Source organism: Rhinichthys klamathensis, unplaced genomic scaffold (genome assembly GCF_029890125.1).
Source record: "Rhinichthys klamathensis goyatoka isolate OS25496 unplaced genomic scaffold, OSU_Roscu_1.1 h1tg000346l_1, whole genome shotgun sequence".
Lineage (NCBI taxonomy): Eukaryota > Metazoa > Chordata > Actinopteri > Cypriniformes > Leuciscidae > Rhinichthys > Rhinichthys klamathensis.
The window spans coordinates 147501-163231 of NW_026606858.1; the positions used below are offsets into that span (position 1 = coordinate 147501).

The 15731-nt window shown below is 39.2% G+C and overlaps 1 protein-coding gene and 1 long non-coding RNA gene across 2 annotated transcripts in view; one reads left to right on the forward strand and one right to left on the reverse strand.

Annotated features, from left to right (window-relative positions):
• ptprma (protein tyrosine phosphatase receptor type Ma) overlaps window positions 1-15731 on the forward strand; it is a gene marked incomplete at its 3' end in the record, with an annotated part of 259378 nt that overhangs the window by 130747 nt on the left and 112900 nt on the right. The window lies entirely within an intron of this gene.
• On the reverse strand, window positions 5535-9937 carry LOC130106552 (uncharacterized). The gene is made up of 4 exons (XR_008809735.1): window positions 9881-9937; window positions 8759-8861; window positions 5765-5829; window positions 5535-5612 (listed from the first exon to the last, which is right to left on the reverse strand). It is a non-coding gene; the product is annotated as an uncharacterized LOC130106552 (long non-coding RNA).

Here is a 15731-nt window from a genome sequence, read left to right on the forward strand (position 1 = left end):
CACACTCACGCACACTTATACACACTCATGCACACACTCGTACACACACACGCTCATATACACTCACACACACACACGCACACTTATACACACTCACGCACACACTCGTACACACACACGCTCATATACACTCACACACACACACATGCTCACACATACCCGTTTGTCGGACTAAAGGGACAATTTTTTTAATTTATGACAAATCAGACTGGGTATAGGGCTACGGGGACACCGGGTTCCAGTGGTGCTAGAGCTACAAAATACATATCAAAAATCATGAAAAAAATCAGCGAACCTATACACGACTTAAAATTTAAAGATTTTCTTTGCACAACTGAGATATAAAAAATGGCTCTTTTTCTGACTTTTTGGTGGTTTGTAAAGACTTCTCTGTAACAGGGTCTATAAGGACAGTGTGGTGTACAGGGTCAATGATTTCACCATACACATACACCAAGTATAACCTGCTTTGAAAGGACACAAGGTGTATAAGGCCAGGTCACCAGACACATACACCAAATATAACCTGCTTTGAAAGGACACAAGGATTATAAGACCAAAGTGACTGAGGCACACCATAATAATAATATGGAATATATTACAGAACTGCCAACCCTACTGCTTCCGTGAGATGCCTTCTAAAAATAAATTGAATCAGCTCATCAAGCTCTTCAGGTTTGCTTGAAAATACGACGGCAGGTGTGCTGAAGCAGGTTGGAACTAAACCTCTACGCTAGAGTATAGGATTAGCACCCAGCCGCAGTCGATGTGTAGATGCGCTAGAGTATAGGGTTAGACTCGGCTGACCTCGACTTTAGATGCGCTAGAGTATAAATATTATAGGTATGTAGATAGGTTTATGAAAAAATCTACCATAATTAATTGTTTGACTACTAAACGTAATTCATCTGCATTTAAGCTAATAATGTTGAAAATAATATAGGTTTGTCATTATTAACACACAACACAACATTTGTTGAATTACTGAAATATATTTGATTTGGTCAACTCAAGAATCCGTTCCTTAAAAGGACAACATTGTAAAAATGAACATAAAAATAAAAGTGAATCCTGACATTAAAAGGCCCAGGGTAACCACATAGCAAAATAAACAAAACAAAAAAACTGCCTGTAAGCAAAATAAATTAAAGGATTAATAAATAAAATGTATTTAATAATAAAATAAATAAATTAAATTAAAAGATGAGGTTCACCCAAAAATGAAACTGATGTCATTAATGCCTCTCCCTCGTGTCGCCCCAAGCCCGTCAGACCTCCGTTCATCTTCAGGACACAGTTTAAGATATTTTAGATTTAGTCCGAGAGCTTTCTGTCCCTCCATTGAACATGTATGGCCGGTTTAATGTCCTTGTCCAGAAAGCTAATAAAGACTTCAAAGTAGTCCATGTGACATCAGTGGGTTAGTCAGAGTTTTCTGAAGCATTTCAAGCAAACAATACAATTGTATTCTCTTCCCGGTCTGTTGTCAACTCCACAGTGACCCTGCTGATGACGTGTTATCTGGTGCGCCTGAGTGTTTTTGGCGATTAGGATCCGCGACATGCACACTTACGCACCATTGTAAAAAAATATAGCAATACTAAAATACAAACAATGTAGAATAGCTTGAATACAGTGTGCGTCTCCCCCAGACTGTAAACGACGCTCCGGCGCACCAGATAACACGTCATCAGCAGGGTAACTGTGGAGTTGACAACAGAACCGGAAGACAATGCAATGCTGAATAAAGTCATAGCTTTTGTTATTTTTGGACCAAAATGTATTTTCGATGCTTCAGAAAACTCTGACTAACCCACTGATGTCACATGGACTACTTTGATTAAGTCTTATTAGCTTTCTGGACAAGGACAGTAAACCGGCCATACATGTTCAATGGAGGGACTGAAAACTCTCGGACTAAATCTAAAATATCTTAAACTGTGTTAAGATGATGAATGGAGGTCTTACGGGCTTGGAACAACATGAGGGAGAGTCATTAATGACATCATTATCATTTTTGAGTGAACTAACCTTTAAGTGACCTAAACCATTTCTGAACATAGGACAGCAACTTGCAAAACATGCCTAGAAAGGTAAAGGCTCAGGCTATCCAAAAGTGCATTTAGCGTTTAGCATTTGAATGTTTTTTAAAGGCTAAGCCCCTGTTGCGCACAAAATCTCGAATGTTCTGAATGGATCTTTTCTCCAAGATAGGTTGTTCCTTTTCCTTGCACTTCAGGCACTGCTCACTGGTGGCAGTGACACCGTTTTCAATAAAAGGCCTCATATGTTTCATCACAGCTTGTATCTCCTCCTCAGACCATGGTCTCTTCACACACCGTCTTGATGAAACATGGAAACCTGAAGAATTAAAAAAATATTAGAAGATAAAAAAAAAGATAAAAGATCCTGCAAGATGTACTTGTAGGTCGGGATGTTGCTGTTCAAAATTGACAAACAAGCTGGAACTTGTGTAGACAATGTGTGTGATAATAAATTGACTTTAGTTCTGCTAAAAATCAAGTTAGATTGTTTTAATTAACATGACATTTCATTACACTGCTTATTAAAAACAAAATACATCCAGCTTCTTTTTATGCCTTATATGTCTAACCAAACAATGTAAGCGTTGACTGCACATTAGTGGTGCCTAGTGATGGACATGGCATCGCATTTATACAATACCTTGAGTAACTGAGTCGGGGAGATGAGGTGAACCAGAAGTTACACAGGCAGCGTTCCCCTGGTCATCTAAAAAAATATTGCACAGTATAAATGTATGGGCTTAAAGAGCCTGTCTGCCTACCAATCAAACACCATGGACATGGAGGGGATACATGTAGAACTGTAGACAGCCAATTCTATATTATAATAAGTATACTCATGGCAAAGTTGTTGAACCGGATGAAGTCAGGAGAGCGTAACTGTGCAACAATACCTTGAGTGATAATTTTACTAGGAAATAATGTAGATTTTACACAGGCCAAGTCTTCGCTGTTGTTTTAAAATGATCATGCAAACTACTGAACACATCAAAATACTAGCCAAGTTTATAACCATCGTACTACTGTAAAATTCCTGACTAAAACATTTTTAATAAACTCTAATGAACCCATAGATCTAGCTCATTACATTAGATTTGTTGGGCAAACTTTGGGTCCATCATTCAGATTATACCTTGAGCTGCAGTCTCGGAGAGGTGAGGTGATTCAACAGTGCCAGAAGCCAACATTTCTTCATTGTCTAAAAACAAAACAAGACAACAAAAAAAACGTTGGTATCAATTACACAGCAAGGAGGGTAGGCAATAAAAAGTTCATTTTTTTAAATAACAGTAGGCAGTTATCTAAATGTATATATAAAAAAAAGCCTATTTTAAATATTTCACCAATACAATTACAAAATCCGCAACATGGAATGCAACAATTTTAGTAGCCTTGGGACCCAATTTTAACAGTACCTTGCAATGTGGAAACATTAAGGAGTAGTTGTGATCCTGTATCCATATCGTCTATGTCATCTATTAAATGACATTGTAAAAATTATCACATTTTATTACACATACACCAAGTAGATTTAACAACATGTAAATGATACATACCACCAATTTCGTCCAGAGATTTTCCTTGAATATCCTTCACACTTCCCTTCTCCATAGCCATAAGCAGCTTTGATATCTTAGCCAGCTGAATTGTTGATTGGGGCAGTCGATAGTACTCCCTATGCACCCTAATGTCATGGCCAAGAAAATCAGCCAGCTGGTCCAGTTCATTATCTTTCAAGTTCATGACTTGGCTTATTGTGGCGATCTGTTTGCGAAGGTTAGTTGATCTGAGGTTTTGAGGATCTTCAGCTCCACAAGCATCTGCAAATGGACCAAACTGCCCTCTGTAGTGACCATCACTACAAGGAACAGCGAACAGGTAATTGTTGTTTTCAGTTACTCCACACTCTTTCCTCTTACTAATGAGGAGTGACAGGTTAGCAGTCATATCAGGAGTCAGGATCACAGCAACCTTTCGTCCTTTTTTCCCCCTCAATTCTACTCTGGCGAATTGTTTGCAAAGTCTCTTCTCAACTTCGGTAAGCCCAGTGCTTATGTCATCGTTTAGTTGTGACATGTCACGATCTTCAAAATTGTTTACAGTCATCCGTGCCACTTCACCTTCCCTCCTCCTATTAAACAAAATGACTTGACAGAGGGTCACCTTTGCTAGTGCTGTATAAGTGCCTGCTGTTGGGTTATCGGCTAGTTTCTCCTTAGCCAATTCCACTTGCTGACCAAGATATAACTGTAGCTTCTGGACGTCTTTGGCCAGTGGAAGCCTGCTGCTCTTGTTGTATTTTGCCTCACTCAGGTTTGATAAGGCAGAATGGGAAACTAATTCAGACCACTTTGTTTCATGAAGTGCATGAAACCTTCTGATGGAATCGATCCCCTCTTGGTCCTCTTCCATGAGGACACGACACATGATGAGGTCACTTATCTTTCTGAGAGAATGCCCAATTTTCAGGGCCAAACTTGGGGCTTTGAATGTGTTGTTTTCATGATCAAAACCTGAAACTCTCTTGACAGCACTTGTAAGAATAAAGAAGTTGCCTGGTTTTATTGCCTCTTCCATGTTATGGATTCTAGTTGTGTGGCGCAAAGTCACAAGTAATCTCCCAAGTTCCCTTACTTTCTGTCTTATATACTCATGCTTTGATCTGTCATTCCCATGCTTATTAAAGAGGGACTGGGCAAACTGCATGAGATAATGATCATTCCTTATTGCAGTGGACACGTCATCCTTGTGCATTTTGCCCAGCACTGACCAAAGTTCACTTGAAATTGGCTGTGACATTGTAGACTGAGCAGATGCTATACCAATGACTCTCTCTCTCAACTCAGGTCCCTCTTCAACATTATTCTCGGGTCTTAGAGCACATCTCTTCATATGTCGAGAAAGTTCGGCTCTGGATAACATACCCTTACAGTACAAGCAGTAATCGTAAGTCTCAGAGCTGCTGCTCTGTTTGGAACACCTTTTCACTTTAAGACAGCCTGACCCTGTGGTTTTAACAATAGAGTTATGCTTGAAGTTGCCAAGGTTTCGGAATTTCTCAAGAAGAACCTTTCTGTCCTTTGATGATTTGGGGAACTGGAGTGCCTGTGCGATTTCAGCATTTTCTTTTACATGCCTCTCGAGATGACGTGCAAATTTTGTTTGAGGTTTTTCACATACAAAACAATAATTGACTTGGCTTTTAATGAATTTCGCTGATTTAGTTGGGGATTTACTTTGGCCAAGATTATCCACAGTACCCTTTTTGTTACTCGCATCTTTTGTTTTCTGCAGGTATGACTCTGAGCTTTCTGGTTCTGGTTCGGGGTCACTTTGGAGATCACCAGTAGTTTCTAGATCCATCAGGATATTCTTACAGATATCCTTTGAGTTGTCCTCTATATCTATGGTCTGTTCTTGTTCAGCGAAAGTAACACCTAAATCAGGCATATTAGTGGTATGGGACTTTTTGGATGGTCCAGGCAACTGAACACTCAACTCTGTCCCTGAGCTTTCTGAATCCGATACAGATGCTGGGATGTACTCGTCGCCAGATGAGACATCGTCCTGTAAAGTACATTCAATTATTTAATTAAATTTAATTAAATACAGTCATCTTTAAATAACAGAAATACACATGGGAAGGATGGATGTCAAAAACAAACTGCTAAGAGCCATCCTATTGATATTAAGCATATTATACTTCAATGCACACTTACATCTGATATATCCCAGTCTTCTGAGGATTTCTGGAGGCAGATTTTATGCCACACACCACAGCATTCTTCACAGACAAAATTAGGCAAACCACAGCATTAGACAACAATTGATCAATTTCCCATGCTGACCAATTACATACTAATTTTCTAATATTAAATGCAAACAGCTTCACACTAATGAAACATACAAAATCAAGAAATGCTAACAAAATGAACTGTTCATTACAAATGCACAGTTTGAGTGATGGCTAAAATTTTCCATTTAGACAAAAAGTACACAGGTTTCGACCATTGAGGTAGAATTCAATGGAGTGGCAGAGCATTTACATTACCCATTCAAAGTCAAAGTTAAAAATGTATGTAGTGATCCCACACAATAAATTCACCAACACCACTAAACATAAGCATAAAGTGAACTGAAAACTGAAGCATAAAGTGAGTTCAGAATGAAAAGCAGATTTTTTGAGTTCTGGCAGAATGGTCTAATGGGGAACAAAAATGCTGAAATGTTTATCCTACATTAATTAATAAGGCTTGTGAGAATAAAAGGAAAGTAATTGGAAAGGTGTGGAGACACCTACAAGCATTTGGATTGCCAATTGCTTGATGGATCTATTGAATTAGGTCTGCATTTATTAGCCCTAAAGTTTTTGTTCATTATGACCTTTTTATATACAGTATATTTATCATCTCAATTAGCCAAACTAAATTCAAAAGACCACATTCGAAAAGCCCACTCAAACTATTATCAACTCAGATGCGTAAACAAGGCCCAGTGACTTATTGGAAGGCACGAAGTTAGAAAAAAAACACTTGGAAATCCTTATTGGACAGACACAAAGAAATTTGCAAGTTTGATAGTTTCTGCTCAAAGGGTTTAACATCATCTTTGAAGTTTGTGAGCATATGCGTAATTACAGAATGACTTTAGTAATGACCTGAGCGCACCACGGACTTAAGGGCACTTTGCTTGTGTTGATACTCATGAAACATAATGAAACGTTTGTGCATTATGCTTTTCAGCCAAGCTAATCTTTAAAAATGCTGACGAAGAAGCACAAACATTGCCCTATGTTCACGTAGCGCATCAAACCAAGAACTGTGTTTTTTGCATTGGTATCGTCGTAAATATGGGATTGTTGAAATTCGTCTACAACAATTCAAACAGTGGTGTTTCGCTTATTGTGCGATTGGGTTAACATTGCAAACAACTCATCAATAAGTTGTAATTTTATTTCAGTCACGCCAATGAATAAAGTCCATTAAAGACGCGTTTAGCCGAGCTGCAGCGAACCGGATGAAAGAGCAAAACATTTGCGAGAATTTAAGGTTGTAGCCTAACTTAGGCCTAAGTCTAATCAACAAAGAGCAATAGGACAGTATAGATAGTAGGGGTGTGACGAGATCTCGTGCCACGAGATCTCGCGAGACTAAATATGACGAGATTTCTCGTCGAGTGAAAAAGCTGTCTCGCGATATCGCCATGAATATTTCACCGCTACACTCACATTCGCCTAAACTATCATTTTGTTGTTTTTATAAAAAAAATAAAAACCATTATAAACTAATGTGAAAGTCTGCTCTGCTCATCCAGCACGAGTTGCTGAAATCAGTGCAGCACGAATCCCAGTTCACTGATCGCGTGACGATGGCGGAGCGGAGGATTCGTTGCGCAACAGACTAAACGTATGTCTTATCTTCTAATCTAGAATATGCGCGCTCAGCACCGCTGCTCCCTATACGCGCGGTCACGACTTTGTAAGTGAAAGTAAAACACAAGCTCCCTGATGTGCATTGCGCACAAATTAGGCTGCATACATACAATAGTCCGTCTCCCAATACCCATCTCTGGACTGTTTATTTGCGGCTATGGTCTCTGTTTGCACTGCGAATATTGAGAGAGCACTGTGTAACGTATAAAGGACAACAGACAAGGGAGGCTCCGTTTCTGAACTTATAATCGGAACGCTGTAGAGACAAACGCACCAGCCTCGTTTCTCTCTACCCGGCCTTTTCCGAACTCACTGCATTAACCCTATAACTGCCGGTGCAAAATAAAACAGCAATTTCACAACAATTATAAAGAGTCTGTGTGCTAACTTTGATTATGGTTGCACTTATTGTTTGCACTTAAGACTAAGAGAAAACTGTTATTTATTTTTGTTATTTATACTGTTTTTATTTCTCTGTTAAATGTATGTAAAGGAGTTCAGTTAGGAGGTCACACACAGCCTCAATCAGAAGTTCTGAAAGCTCTTACATGTACAGTAAGGTCTGAAGAGACTCATGTGAAATCATACAGAAGAAAAGCCAGTCAATAAAAACCTTTGCTTGAATATTGTTTTCTTTCAATGCATTTAATAATTCATACTCATAAAGTAGACCTGAAATGACATGCATTAGAAGATTATTAGTTAAAACATTGAAAAATGCACCTGCATACTATTTTTCATTGAGGATTTCTGAAAAATTGAGCAAAAATCTCATCTCGTCTCGTTCTCGTGAACCCAATCTCGTGTCTCGTCTCGTCTCGTGAGATAAGCGTCTCGTCACACCCCTAATAGATAGCCTAATAATATAAATGATAATAGCAAAGGAATTAAGAACTTGTTCAGGGAAACCCTGCGTGATAGATTTGAAATGCAGCTTCTCCGACTCGCCGCAACCCCCTCCCCACCCCCCAATAAAAAAACTCATTTGCTTTACGTAAATGGCCTATTTTAATTACAAAACGGTAAATTTAGCCAAAAGGCAACTAGTTTGCAGGTATGCTCTCTGTTCTTTGCTATGTGCCTCAGCTTGCAAACTCTCTTGCCTGGTACATCATAGTATCTGCCACTCCAGTGTTTTCCACCGCAATGGTTTGAACTGATAAAACTTTCAATTAACATGCTTTATAGGTGTGAGTCTGGAACTGACCGATGGCATGAAATTAAACTACTTATGGTGTACTGAGAAATGCATTAATTAGGAGAAGATGAATAACACACTTACGTTTGCATCTTACACCGTGCCATCTGATAGATGTCAAAGGTGAATGGCATATCCAGCATTTGTCAATTCTCACCAATTCAAAAACCAGCTTATGGATTGCACACTGTGAAAACATTTTTTAAAACATGAAATAAATATAAAACCTTTACACACACAAATTATATCATGAATTAAAAAAAAATTTGTTGGCTTTTTTACTTTCACACAACCTTTTCTACAAATCAATCAGGAGAGATAAAAAAGGGGGAAAGAAGTTACTTTTGAGATATAATAGCGAAGCATATCTATTCAATTCATGTGACTTATGTTTAGGTTGGCTAACTGTTGGGGTGTCACTCATCACACACACAAAAGAGAAAGATATGCTTCTACTTGGAACTCTTGTGATGGCAAAAAACGACAATTCCTCTAAATACTGAAGTAAACCTTCATCTGGCATTTAAAAAACACAACACATCTAGTTTCTGAACCTGTGTCCAAAGCCAAATTTAGATTTACTCTGCTTAACTTCTATTATCTGAAAAAAAAAAAAAAAAAAGGCAACAGGGATCTCTACCAATCAAAGGCTTTGCTTAACACTAAAAGATAATCTCCAGGTCCAGGGTAAATCAACCTATAGCGCTGTTGTTTGAAGACAGCAAGTGCTGTAGGTAGAAAAGAAAAAGAAACTTGATTATTCTCTTCTTCCTAGCCACAGCACTAGGCTACATAACCTCAACCTGCAAGGAAATAGGTTGATTAACCCTGGACTATCTAATTAAGTAAAGCAAGAAAAGAAAAACAATTCTAAGTAGCTAAAGTAATTTTGTGAAAAAAAGGTAAAAATCTGTGTACGTGTGTGAGACACAGACAAACTCAAGGTATACAAGGACACTGTCCATCTCAAACATCCTAACTCAAACTCTAAGATTTCCACTATTGAAGTCCCAGTGTGTGGCGCACACAGAAAAACACCAGTGTTGGGGGGACACTGTGGTTAGAAAAGACCATCCACACTGAATACAGGACGATTCCACCGTAGCTGCAAGAGGTTTACTAAGACACTGAAAACTGTGTTCCATGGAACATCACAGTACTTCTAACCATTGGTCAATTTCAAAACACAGGTGACTTCAAACTCACCTCACAAGCAGAGTCGTTCGGCCCGGCTCTGGATGATTGACACTCTGATCTCGATTCGGTCTCTGTACAAGGGAAGACAGGGAGATTCAGTGCTTGGCTTTCCTCGCGTCATAAAACCACATATAGGCATAACAAACTCAACTCGCATCCCTGACAGACAAAATATCCATCAAGCCATAAAATAATCATCTACAAATGGTCTGATATTGCCAGATGTTTTTCATGCTGCAAACCCTCAGCAGGCATGACATGCATTGCCAGAAGTTAACAACATTTACTCAAAACTATAACTGACCAGTGGCAAGGTCTGTTGAGGACACAGGGGATGACACCTCCTGGTGCTGGACACAAGCTTCTCCAATCTCCTCTGTCACAGAAGTGGTGCCACATTGACCTCTGACACAGTGCACCTAAAAAAGAAGAGCAATATGCAAATGTTAAAAGTATGACTATCTTTACCGACAAAGATTTTCAGACTGTATCTGCAGTATAATTAATTCATAAATATGTCCCTTACGAAAATACATCAATTCTAAACATTCATACATCCCGAAATAAACAGCTGAATTCAAACTTACCTCATGCTCAGGGCTGTTTGGTGTGGGACTAGATGACGGACACTGTGCTCTCAATTCGGTGTCTGTTGAAGAGAACACAGGACATGAAGGCAGTGCTTTGCAAGACCCCAGTATTTAACAGGCATTGCTTACTCAAGCAGTGACTCACCTTTGAATAAATCTGTAGAGAAAACATTGGGTTCCAAGTCATTGGTGTGGTCACCAAGCACTGCAGCAGAGTGTTGGCCAGAAGGGAAGCTTGCACCACTGAGCTGTGTCTAAACAAGTTAAACAGAAAATGCACATGTGAACTTGGACATCACCTACACAATTGTGATATTGTATAGTTTACCTGACTAAGACTGTAACAATTTAAAATGTTCTGCTTCTGACCCTTGAATATGATTGGCTGGATCACATTTGATCGTGTTGTAAAATTCCCACATCACATCTCTGGCTGCATTTTGTTTTATGTTAGTACACCTTAAAAAAGTTACACTGTCTGCATTTGTGAATTACTTGCTAACAATTCAGAAAATATATTTTGCGTTAGAATTGTTATTTACAAATAGTCCCTTACATTTGGCTGTGCCCCCATTCAATAGAACTATGCCAGGTGTACATGGTGATGCTTTGCGTTGAGACCTTTTTTCTTTAGCCATTGTAAAACAATGGGACTTATTGCTTCAATAGACACTGTATTCAACCTAACCTCACAAGCAGAACTGCCTGATGTTATATTGCAGGACTGGACTTCTGGCCTCTCTCTGGTCTCTGTAGAATACAGGAGAGAATATGAGGAAGGCCAGGGATGGTGAGGTTGTGCATCACTCTAGAAGCAACCATACTATCACTGGTTCACATCCTTTATAGACACAATACATTTATATGCCCACCATAACTAATGTAAGACCATCTCTGTAAACATGGCAATATGTGGCATAAATGATTCTTACTCATCTACAGCACACCATTGACAGCTAGATAAAACATTAAATCAAACAGTCACTGACCTTCCATAAAGACTGTGGATGACATGGTTTGGTCTTGGAAACGTTCTTTAATAGACTCTTGGGCAGCAGTGCTTGTAACTGTAGGGGGAATCTAAAAACATACAGGACAAAACATACAGATAAGCTTGCTGGCATCAGCTGGGAGTGTCATGTAATTCAAGATTAACCTGACAATAATGACTGAAAACCGGATTGAATACCACCAAGCAGTGATTTCTGTTTTTTGGTTCTAATTGTTGGCTAACAAGCTATAGGTATTGTGTAATCTCTGTGGCATCATGAAACTGACACACAAAGTAGCTTTTAAGACAGAGATGATTTCATTGTTATCAAGATGTCAAAATATATACTTTAAACCTTGACACCAATGTATAGGGGAAAAATCAAAATGACCCACCTCTGTACGCCAGGGCCATTCTTTCCCACCATAGTCATAAGTGATTTCAGTTCCTGCCGCGATTTCTTTTAGTGCAAAAAGGCAGAGATGTGGCTTCCCTTCTGCTTCGATCAACTTCATTCTGCAATTTGGTGCCTTGTGTTCATCGTTCACAAGACGCCCGAATGACGAATCTTCAAGTGCTCCATCAATACTGCAAATTTAAAAACATAATGCACTAAACAGACGTTTATAGTGACACACTTTTGAATTGTACTTTAATTTGTGAGCAACTACACTAATGCCAACATCCAATACAAATTTAGTTATTCGATGCACAGTTAATTTAAAGTGCAACATGAGATCTTCACTTCAGAAATCCTGACTTCTCACCAGTGTTGTTTTTGGCAGCCCTTTTAGTTTTAGTCTTAGTCTAAGGCTGCGTCCCAATACCTCCCCTTACCCTAGATTTCTGCCCTAACCCTTGTTTTTGCGCGTTCTCGTGTAGGGGTAGGGTGTCCCAATACTCCAAAGAGCAAGGGGGAGTGCTATTCTCCCCTTAAAATCAACCCTCAAAACATAGTGCGATCCGATGCAGGCTTAAAACGAAGTGGAAGATGAAATTACCCAGGATACCTTGCGAACTCAGCGAGCCGGTCAAATTTTTCAACTAAGATGGCGGACACCGCTGGAAAGGAACAATTAAATTTTAAGTATATTTTCACAAATACGCATTTTAAAATGTCGAAATATGTTGGAATATGTTAGTTTGATGCACATCCAATGGACTGTTGAGTTTTCAACACTAATGTTAGAAAATATTTCACGAAGCTATCTGACGATGTTCATATGATATCTGCCGAGTGCTTCAAAAGCAAATCAAATATACATTTGATCTGGGTAAGTTAGTTAATCTAATTTTATTTTCGATTTTGGCTTCCAAGGATTATAAAAAGATGATATGTGAGGTAAAATTATTAAAAACTAGCCGCGTTCGTCTAGCGCATCATCTTCCCTTCACAGCGCGTGCGACAGTCATTTCTCTCTAAACGCAAACTTAACGTCAGAATCAGCACTGAGCACAATCGGTGATTGTTGTAAAGTGCAGTGTCTGCGGTTTCTAAATTGCGGGACGTTGGTAGTAAAAACAGCTACTAAAAGCACAATGATCCGCGCAAGAGACGTTGCCCCGGTTCCCATGGCGGCGCGCGCGCGCGCGTTCGGAAATGGATTGCAACTAACGTTAGACAAGCAAACTTTGGGTTTTGTGTGCGCTTCTAAACGATCAGATACAAACAAATATATGGCAAAATGACCGGAAATGCGTCTTCTATATTCCACATGTCTTCTCTGTTGATTCATCAGACTTAGATAAACGAAAACAGCCCACACAACAGGCAACACAACAACTGGAACCGGCAAATTTATGAATGAAAATAGTAGTAGAAGTAGTAGACACTTTGACGCTGCGCGTGACGTATTGAGGATTGCCGCGCTATATAGTGGTGCATATAGTGGTGTCCAGTGTTTCCCCTAGGATTTTTTTTCAGGGGGGGGGGGGGGCGACGGACGACTGCTAGTGTTGCGGAGCGGGCGTGTTAAGGATACGTGGTGTAATTTTTTTATTTTTATTAATTGAAATCATGTATTATGAATCATTAAGCTTATACAACTTTTTATATATATATATGAAAAAAAATTCACAATGATTGTGTGTTGTTTTTTCTGGTAATAAAATGAAGACATAAAACACAGATTTTAGCATTTATCATCAATTTTAATCATATGAAATTAAATAAACTTTTTGTCAAATAACTTGCTGCACAATGAGCTTTAGCCTACTGTTAAAATTAAAACATGGATTATTCCTTAAAAATGTCAGTTTTGATGATAATTTATTTGGATTAGTGTTAGTGTATTATTACATTGGGACATATCTAAATTCTAATGTACAACAGTAATATATGTCTGACGTTAAACCGAACTTTTATTTTGACGGGTTGCCGTGAAGACCTTTTGAGTTTCTGTGTGTTTATGTCATGATGATAGTTTTTCTCAAATGAAGCGGTGAAATGATCACAAAGTGACTTTCAGAGTGGATCTAGAGCCTGGAGAGGAAGTTCATGCATTTGTGTCTTCATATAGGCCAAAAAACAGCGAAAGCGTCACACGTGCTTCAGTGTGTGTGTGTGTGTGTGTGTGGAAACTGCGCGTCGGCGGTACCATTCATTCACGCATAACCATTCATTCCACGTTATACACTAAATTCCTTTTTTACGACTGGATTTCGTCAGCATTTTTGGGGGGGCGGGGGGTCGTTAACAGCGGCCCGCCCCCCCCAAAAAATGGTAGGGGAAACACTGGTGTCCCATTTCATAGGGAAAGATCTTCAACTCCACTTCCCTCGTTGAGGAGACTTTACTTTCGAGGGCACTCAAAACCAAGTGGAAGTTTTAAGGGGGGAGAAATGGGACAGGGCCTTAGTCTTATGGATGAAAATGCTTTTTAGTTTTAGTCACTTAAAAACGTAATAGTTTTAGTCAAGTTTTAGTCGACGAAAACGAAAAAAGGTTTTCATCAAGTTTTTAAATCTTTAAAAAAATAGAGAAAATAAAATGCGGCTGTGTCAAAATTGGTATCAAGTTCAAAACTAGAAAAGAAATAAGTGCCACTTTGCAATCTGTTAAAAAAAGAAAAGAATAGAAATCCATTTGGCAAGACAGGTCTATTTATCCCTGCATTAGTGGCTGCAATGAGCCTGTTTTGAATTGCACAAATTCTCAAAAGTCATGCTCAATGTTCAGCTGAGATCTGTAGGCCTACTTTGTTTTCAGTGAAACTGAAACAGCTGAAAAGCCCATCTCACAGAGATATGATGTGGCAAAGGGAAGAAGAATGCACACAGCTCTCTGCCTTTAGCCTATACTTAAAAACGTGATATATATTTTTTTTTAAATAGATAAAATAGACATAACATACTGTGTTTGATATGGGATTAAAATGATGGGTAGTGTATGGGCAGTGTATAAGATATAAACTAATGATTAATTATTGTAATATTTCTTTGTTCCGATCAGAGCATGTGAGCGGAGAGCGCATTTCTGAATATCCCTCGGCTCGCTCATTCAGCTCAGGGTCGCGCGCTCAACACAGAATGGCCTGCTGGTTCGAGAATATGTGGAATAAGAGCTGCCTCCGACTAAAGTTTTTATTCTAGTCGACTAGTAGTTGTTCATTTAAGCCATTAGTGGACAAATCGCCCCTTTATATTAATGTACTTAAATAGGCTATACGGGATATTGAGCGTTATAGCCGCAGTCAAGCGCACGCATAAAGCTTGCCACAAAGAACCGGCAAAAGTAATGATTATGAATGTGTAAAAAAAATAGCAAGGAGACATTTAATTGTTTATTAATAAACTGGTGTTTTCGGTGTCGCTGCAAAGATGAATTTGACTATGCGGACTCGCCATGAACGAATAAAGATAAAAAGGCATAAAACGGAAAATTTCCTCCCGTTTTGGAGGAGATCTGTCACGCCAGTGGGGCGCGCCCCACACTTTGAGAACCGCTGGATTATACTGAAACTGAAAGTAGCCTATGTCCATAAATCATCTCGTCGTTTCCAACCACCATGCCCGTTTATTCGCCGCCATGGTCCTTCGAATATGTGTGGTGACTGGTGATTGACTAGCGGCAGCCGCAGGTGTGTTGTTGTGTGGAATCTGGTGCGCGCGCGGCATGGGTACCCAAAACAATGATAGGAAGCGGCAGCATTGCTGAAACTTTTTTAGCTCAAAACAGACAGATTTCACGCAAAATAGGCAGAAATGACACGCATTGCGAACGTTAGACTTATAGTCATTTTCGTTCCGTCTCGTCTTGTCAATGAAAACTCGAAAACGT